The sequence below is a fragment of the Sesamum indicum genome, linkage group LG6 (genome assembly GCF_026168435.1).
Source record: "Sesamum indicum cultivar Baizhima isolate 11 linkage group LG6, ASM2616843v1, whole genome shotgun sequence".
Taxonomy (NCBI): domain Eukaryota; kingdom Viridiplantae; phylum Streptophyta; class Magnoliopsida; order Lamiales; family Pedaliaceae; genus Sesamum; species Sesamum indicum.
In genome coordinates this window covers 17,077,657-17,083,656 of record NC_142662.1, presented here as the reverse complement: position 1 = coordinate 17,083,656, position 6,000 = coordinate 17,077,657, and the positions used below count along the sequence as shown (strand labels likewise).

The following is a 6,000-nucleotide window of genomic DNA, read 5'->3' as shown; positions in this document are numbered from 1 at the left end:
GCAAGGGAAAATGAGATGCTGAGGAGGTCTTCTAGAGTAACTTCTAGACCTTCTAGCTTTCAAGACTTTATATGTTCTAATACTCTTGAGTATACAGATATACAGTAGCTGTACATTCACCTACTATGCATACTTTTTTGCTATATATTTTGATTATTCTTTGAAATACGATCCAACTGAAAGCTAAAAGTGTTATTTATTTACAGATAATGATTTACAAAGTATCAAAATAATGTATGCATTAATTGGTTGTGAATCTTTAGTTTGGTTTATGTAATATTTATCATCGCATGATAGATTTTTTATTGGCATGACACTATAAAAAAAAAAAATATCAAGATTATGCATGAACGTATCTTTTTGAACTTAATATTATAAAAAATAAGGAATGATAATAAAGAAGATGTTGACAGAGAGAAAAACTAAATTGAAAAGAATATTTATAGTTAAAAAATAAATAAATTGATCAGAATGATAATTCTGGAATAAAAAATATTTTTCTATATTTATCTTTGGAAGAAGAAAATAGAAAAAATTAAAAAAGGTGATTCTATTATTTACATTTTCTTTAATTCCATGTTATTTTTAAGTAGTGATTATTACTAAGATATAATTAGGTCAAGAAAAAATTAATTAAAAAAGTACCACATAAATTATAGAAGATTCATAACGAGAAATTTTATAATTATATTAATTTTTTTATGAGCATCTTCTTCATTTCTTAACTCTTTTTGTACCTCACTTGAAACTTTTTCATTTTAATCCCTTCAATGATATATTTTTAAATTATTTAGGCATAATAAAAATTAAAGTGAACAATTAAAAGTTACACTTTTAACAAATGTTCAAAACAAAATAAAGTGATGAATGGCTTAATTGATACGATGTCTTTTTTGTTTATGAAAAAAATATTTAAATATTAGAACTATTTTTGTACCGATTTTGGAACGATCATAGTTGTTCCAAAACTTTAATAGTCACACTTAGCAGATTTTATCTCCCTCCTCCCCCCTCGCCGTGCCACCACCAACGTCGCCACCACCTTCTCCCCCAAGTACCGTCTCCCTCCACCACCTCTCTCACTCTCAAGCTCGCCGTCCGCCCCAGGATTGCTGCTGGAGTTACCTCTCCCATCCCTCCTCCTCGGCCTTTAAATTAGGTAGGCTCCCCTCTGCCTTGGCATTTTCGAAATGCAATTTTTTATTTTTTTTTTATTTTATGCTTTTTAAAGATTTTTTAAAATTTACATAAATATTAAATTATTTTTTGAAATATTTTTTACTTAATATTCTGAAATTTTTTGAAATCTTAAAATATTTTCTAAAATGTTAATATATTTTTCTAAATTATTGGATTTTTTCTGAAATTTTTGAAATTTTTTCATGTTTTTCTGAGATTATCGGTATTTTTCAGAAATATTTGAAATATTTTTCTGTTTCTTGCTTTCAATTTTCTATTTTTTTCTATTTTTCTGAAATATATTTTTTGTTGGGTATATTTATGCAATTGTTAATTGTTAGAATTATTTGTTGTGTTTTTTTAATTGTTTGGTATATTTTGTTGTATTTCTGAAATTGTTTCTAGGTATGCTGTATCAAGATGATTGTTAAATATTATAAATATACCTATGAAATTATTTTGTATGTATGCTGTATTCTTTCTGAAAGTATGTATTTGTATGTATGCAATTTTTTTGAGTATTTTTAATGTAATTTTCTAATATTACACATTTTAGGCAAATTTTAAAAAAATTAGCGAATTCAATGAAAAATTAAAAAAATTATGGACTTTTAGGAAAATTATGGACTCTAGTGCAATTTTCAAAAAAATTACCGAATTTAATGCAAATATTAAAAATAATAATTTTTAAAAATATCTATCTTCTGAAGTTTTACTTTTTTTTTAAATAATTCTAAAAGTTTATATTTTATGAAAATTTGTTGAAAAGAATTCCTGAAAAATTTTTAATGTATACAAAAAACCAATTACACTAGACCCACGGTTCACTTAGAACTTTCAGGAGGTGTCATTATAACGGCTTTTATTTTGATTTTTTATAAATTATTATATTGATCGTTACAAAAATTATTACTATAAAATACCAACACCAATTAAGAAACAAAACACAAAAGGTAATGCAAACACTTCCTAAACTTTTAAAAAAATAACAAGACGAGAGCAAGTGAATTTTTTAGTTTTAAAGTTTAGAGCATTCTACAATTCCTTTTTTTATTATTAATTAAAACATATTTTTGTTATAGGTAAAATTGCACGTTTTAAATGGAAGTGGTCCTTTAACTATCACTCAAGTTTTGAACATATCATAAAAAAGGGTCCACACTTTAGGAAAAATACAAACACATTTTTCTCACCTCTGACACTGTGACGAGGATTTATCAGCGCAATACATATAATTTTACACATTTAATATTTCAAAAAAAACGTATCCATATTAGTGTATATATATATATTTATATGTATATATTAAGTGCTAAGAATTCATATTTTCTCACAATAATGACTTTCTTAATTTTAATAGCAGAAATTATCTTGTGAAAGTTTTCAATAGTAATTTATGACAAAATGTTAGATATAAATTTCTAAATAGAAATAATTAGTGTCAAATGATTGATGTCATTATAGTGTGTGACTAATTGTTCATGATGATACTTTTTTTTATATAATTCTATTTGATAATAATTAAATTGTAATGAGATTAAAATTATGTTCACTTAATTACATATCTTCGTAATAATTTCAAAATTTTCATTTAATATTTTCAATAATATTATTTTTTGTCTTGGTGATGGTTACAGACTGATCAAATTCGTGTCATCTAAATTTTGTTTGGCCATCTATTTATGCTAATTAATTAATTTCTCTTATTTACTCTTCACTCTATAAAATATGATCAATACATGGAAGTTCAAAGAAATGGGCTTGTTGCTAGACGGACGTCAAAATGAGAAAGATATTTATAATTTTTTAAATAATGAAAAGATATATTTATAACTATCAAACTTCAAAAGATGTGACTGTAATTTAACCTTTATTTTATATTTGGGACTTCAAAGTATGACGCTCATTGGTTGCTATCTCAACATTATAAATCCGAAATTATATTTACAACAATAAATTCAAAGCTGAAGTTGGGCGAATGATAAATTAATTCATGGAACAAATGAAATAGAATCTAAAAATAGGACAAAGCAATTCATTTTCTGACCAGCGTAAATATTCTTTCACACATTTAATGTGTCAAAAAAAAAAATCACACAAATCTCATTAACCCAAGAATGAAAAACACAAACACAACTACAAGAATCTCCTATAAATACCCATTCTGCAGAACTCTGAGAAACCACACACAGACATTTACTCAATCAAAGATTACTACAAGAGCAAAGGAGGAGCAAAAGCTAAGGATGGCGTCAATTTGTCAAGGTACGGAAATGAAATTGGTTTTTAGTTAACTGCAAACATGTTTCCATCTTTGGGTAAATTTCATCGACTGCCTCGACACAACTTGCAGAGGGAAAACATAAATCCTAAAATCATAACTCTAGCACCAAGTCCCAACAACTAAATGAAAGTAGAAGTAATTTTCAATATATAAATTGTCTATAGAATTAATTATTCAACGCCACTTCCATTCTTTGACTCCTTTTCGTGCTTATATATATAGGTAAGAGCGAATGGCCTGAGCTAGTTGGGACGTGTGGAGAAGTAGCAGCAAAAACCATCGAGAAGGAGAACTCCTTCGTCTCTGCCCTCATTGTTACACCATCCCAACCAGGGATCATTTTAATTTTCAGTTGCGCCCGAGTAGTTGTTGCCGTCGATGAGAAAGGCATTGTTATACGCGTGCCTACGATTGGTTAAACTAAGCGGATGGAGACGATTCTTCATTACTTCACTTGCCTTATAGTTGGCTTGTAATATGATTAAAATAAATAAGTCGTTCGAGGGTCGTCTTGCTGTTCTAATTTGATTTACTGTTTAATATGTTTTATCAATAATATGCGAGCTTTGTGTTTGCTTAAATTTGGGACATCGGAAGTGGGCCGGAAAATTTGTTCTATAGTAATAGTGTAAATGTTTCGTCATTTTCGTGTCATGTATTGAAGCTTCATAAGATGTCATGCAAATAAATTAATTAACGTGAAGGATAATATTCCTTATTCTATACTTATATCACGAGCTCGACTCGAATTCAAAAATTCACGAGCTCATGAACAGAAACACTTGAGCTTGAGTCGAGCTCAAAATCAAGTAGGCTCGCAAAGCTCCTGAGCCGGCTCGACTCATTTGCCACTCCTAATTTACACATTGCGTGAATAAATTTTCAGAGAACAAAAATTATTGTCAGATATTAGTGATTTACACGCACGATTATTGTATTGCATGCTCTCATATCAATATTGATCTACAACGGACAGAATATTGAAACTACAGGATACCACTACCAAGAAAAAATAGCTAAATTCCTTTATATTTTAAAATAGGCTAAAAGTACCCATATACTTTAATAGACCAAAGTATGCTTATATTGTATGTGAAATTAATAAAGTCACATTAACCTTTTATTGAATTTTTTTGTATTTTTTCTCTCTTTTAAAACTATAATTTTTTTTATTCTTAAACATATTTATATTAAATATCAATATACAACAAAATAAAAAAATACATTATGAAAACTAATATATTAAATTTTATTTTTCAAATTTGGATATCTACATTAATATAAATAATAAGCAATTATAATAATTATAAGTTATAAATTACTTTAAAATAATGATTATTATAATTATTTAAAATTACTTTTAATTAACTACATTATATATTTATTTTAATTTAAGTACAATAATTATTTAAAATTATCATTAATTAACTAGAATATATACTTAATTTTTATAATTATCTAAAATTATTAAAATATATTTGATTAATAAAATTAAATTAATTAAAAATATAAAAAATGGGGCTGATGGGAACGGCAACCTCCCCGTCACAAGTCGTCATCGCCCTCTTTCCCCTCGCCGTCCCCCAAATTTGGGGTGGATAGCGGGAGAAGGCGATAGGGGGGGAGGCTAGTGGGGTAGGCAGCGAGAGTGGGTGGGTGGTAAAGGACTAAGGTTAATTGATCAAATATGATGGCTCTGGTATAATCAATACAAATTAAACGATCAATAAAATAAAAAATAATATGTATTAAGTAAGGTCATAATGATCATTTTATTAAAAAGTTAATGCCGCTAGTTATATTTAACGGAGAGGGGCGGATTGAATTGAGTTTTTAAAATACAAGAGATGTTTTGCCTATTTTTAAATTAAAAGAGGAGTTTTGCTGAGTTATTAAAACAGAGGAGATTTATCCAATTTAGACAAAAAAAAAAGTTAATAATAATTTTCTCCTAGTGCACTAAAATGATTACGAATTAAATGCGATTTATCATTAAGATAGGTGAAATATTAAAAAAATCTAATGAAAAAAGAATTAATAAATTATTTTCTTGTGTTTTAAAAAATAAAGCAAACTATCCTCTAACAATGGTTTAAATAGGAGGTTGTAGCACAAATTTTGTGTTTATCAATTTATTGAAACAAGAAAAATATTACAAATAATTTTTCAATGTAATTGTACTTTTTGTGAATACAAAATCTCTATTTGGAATCTCTGATTCTTCACTTCACAAATGTGATATTTGATTTTGGCAACTTTGGAGGTGGAGGTGGAGCTTGATGCTTTGATCACCTCGATGTTGACTTAGGTCTCTAATAACGTTAATTTGCGGATCTTTTGACTTATTCTCAAATTAAACGCTATAAACTTGGAGAACTTGACTTCAACTTGAATATCTCTTGGTGGATTTGATGCTTTGCTCTTTTGCCAAGATAGACTTGTGTCTTGACAACATTAATTCGCAGGTTTTCTAACTTCTTAGAATCCAATGTTGACTTTGGATAGTGTTTGCGACAAATGCCGTAGATCTTCTTTGA

General features: G+C 27.8%; 1 long non-coding RNA gene across 2 annotated transcripts; it reads left to right on the top strand.

The window, feature by feature from the left end:
* The first annotated feature begins 1,140 nt into the window (after positions 1 to 1,140).
* Positions 1,141 to 4,044, top strand: LOC110012178 (uncharacterized). Of its 2 annotated transcripts, XR_016066079.1 has the most exons (3): positions 1,141 to 1,159; positions 3,350 to 3,444; positions 3,686 to 4,044. It is a non-coding gene; the product is annotated as an uncharacterized LOC110012178 (long non-coding RNA). The 2 variants fall into 2 exon arrangements; XR_002287332.2 differs by lacking the exon at positions 1,141 to 1,159 and having other exon boundaries at positions 1,800 to 3,444.
* The last annotated feature ends 1,956 nt before the right edge of the window (positions 4,045 to 6,000 follow it).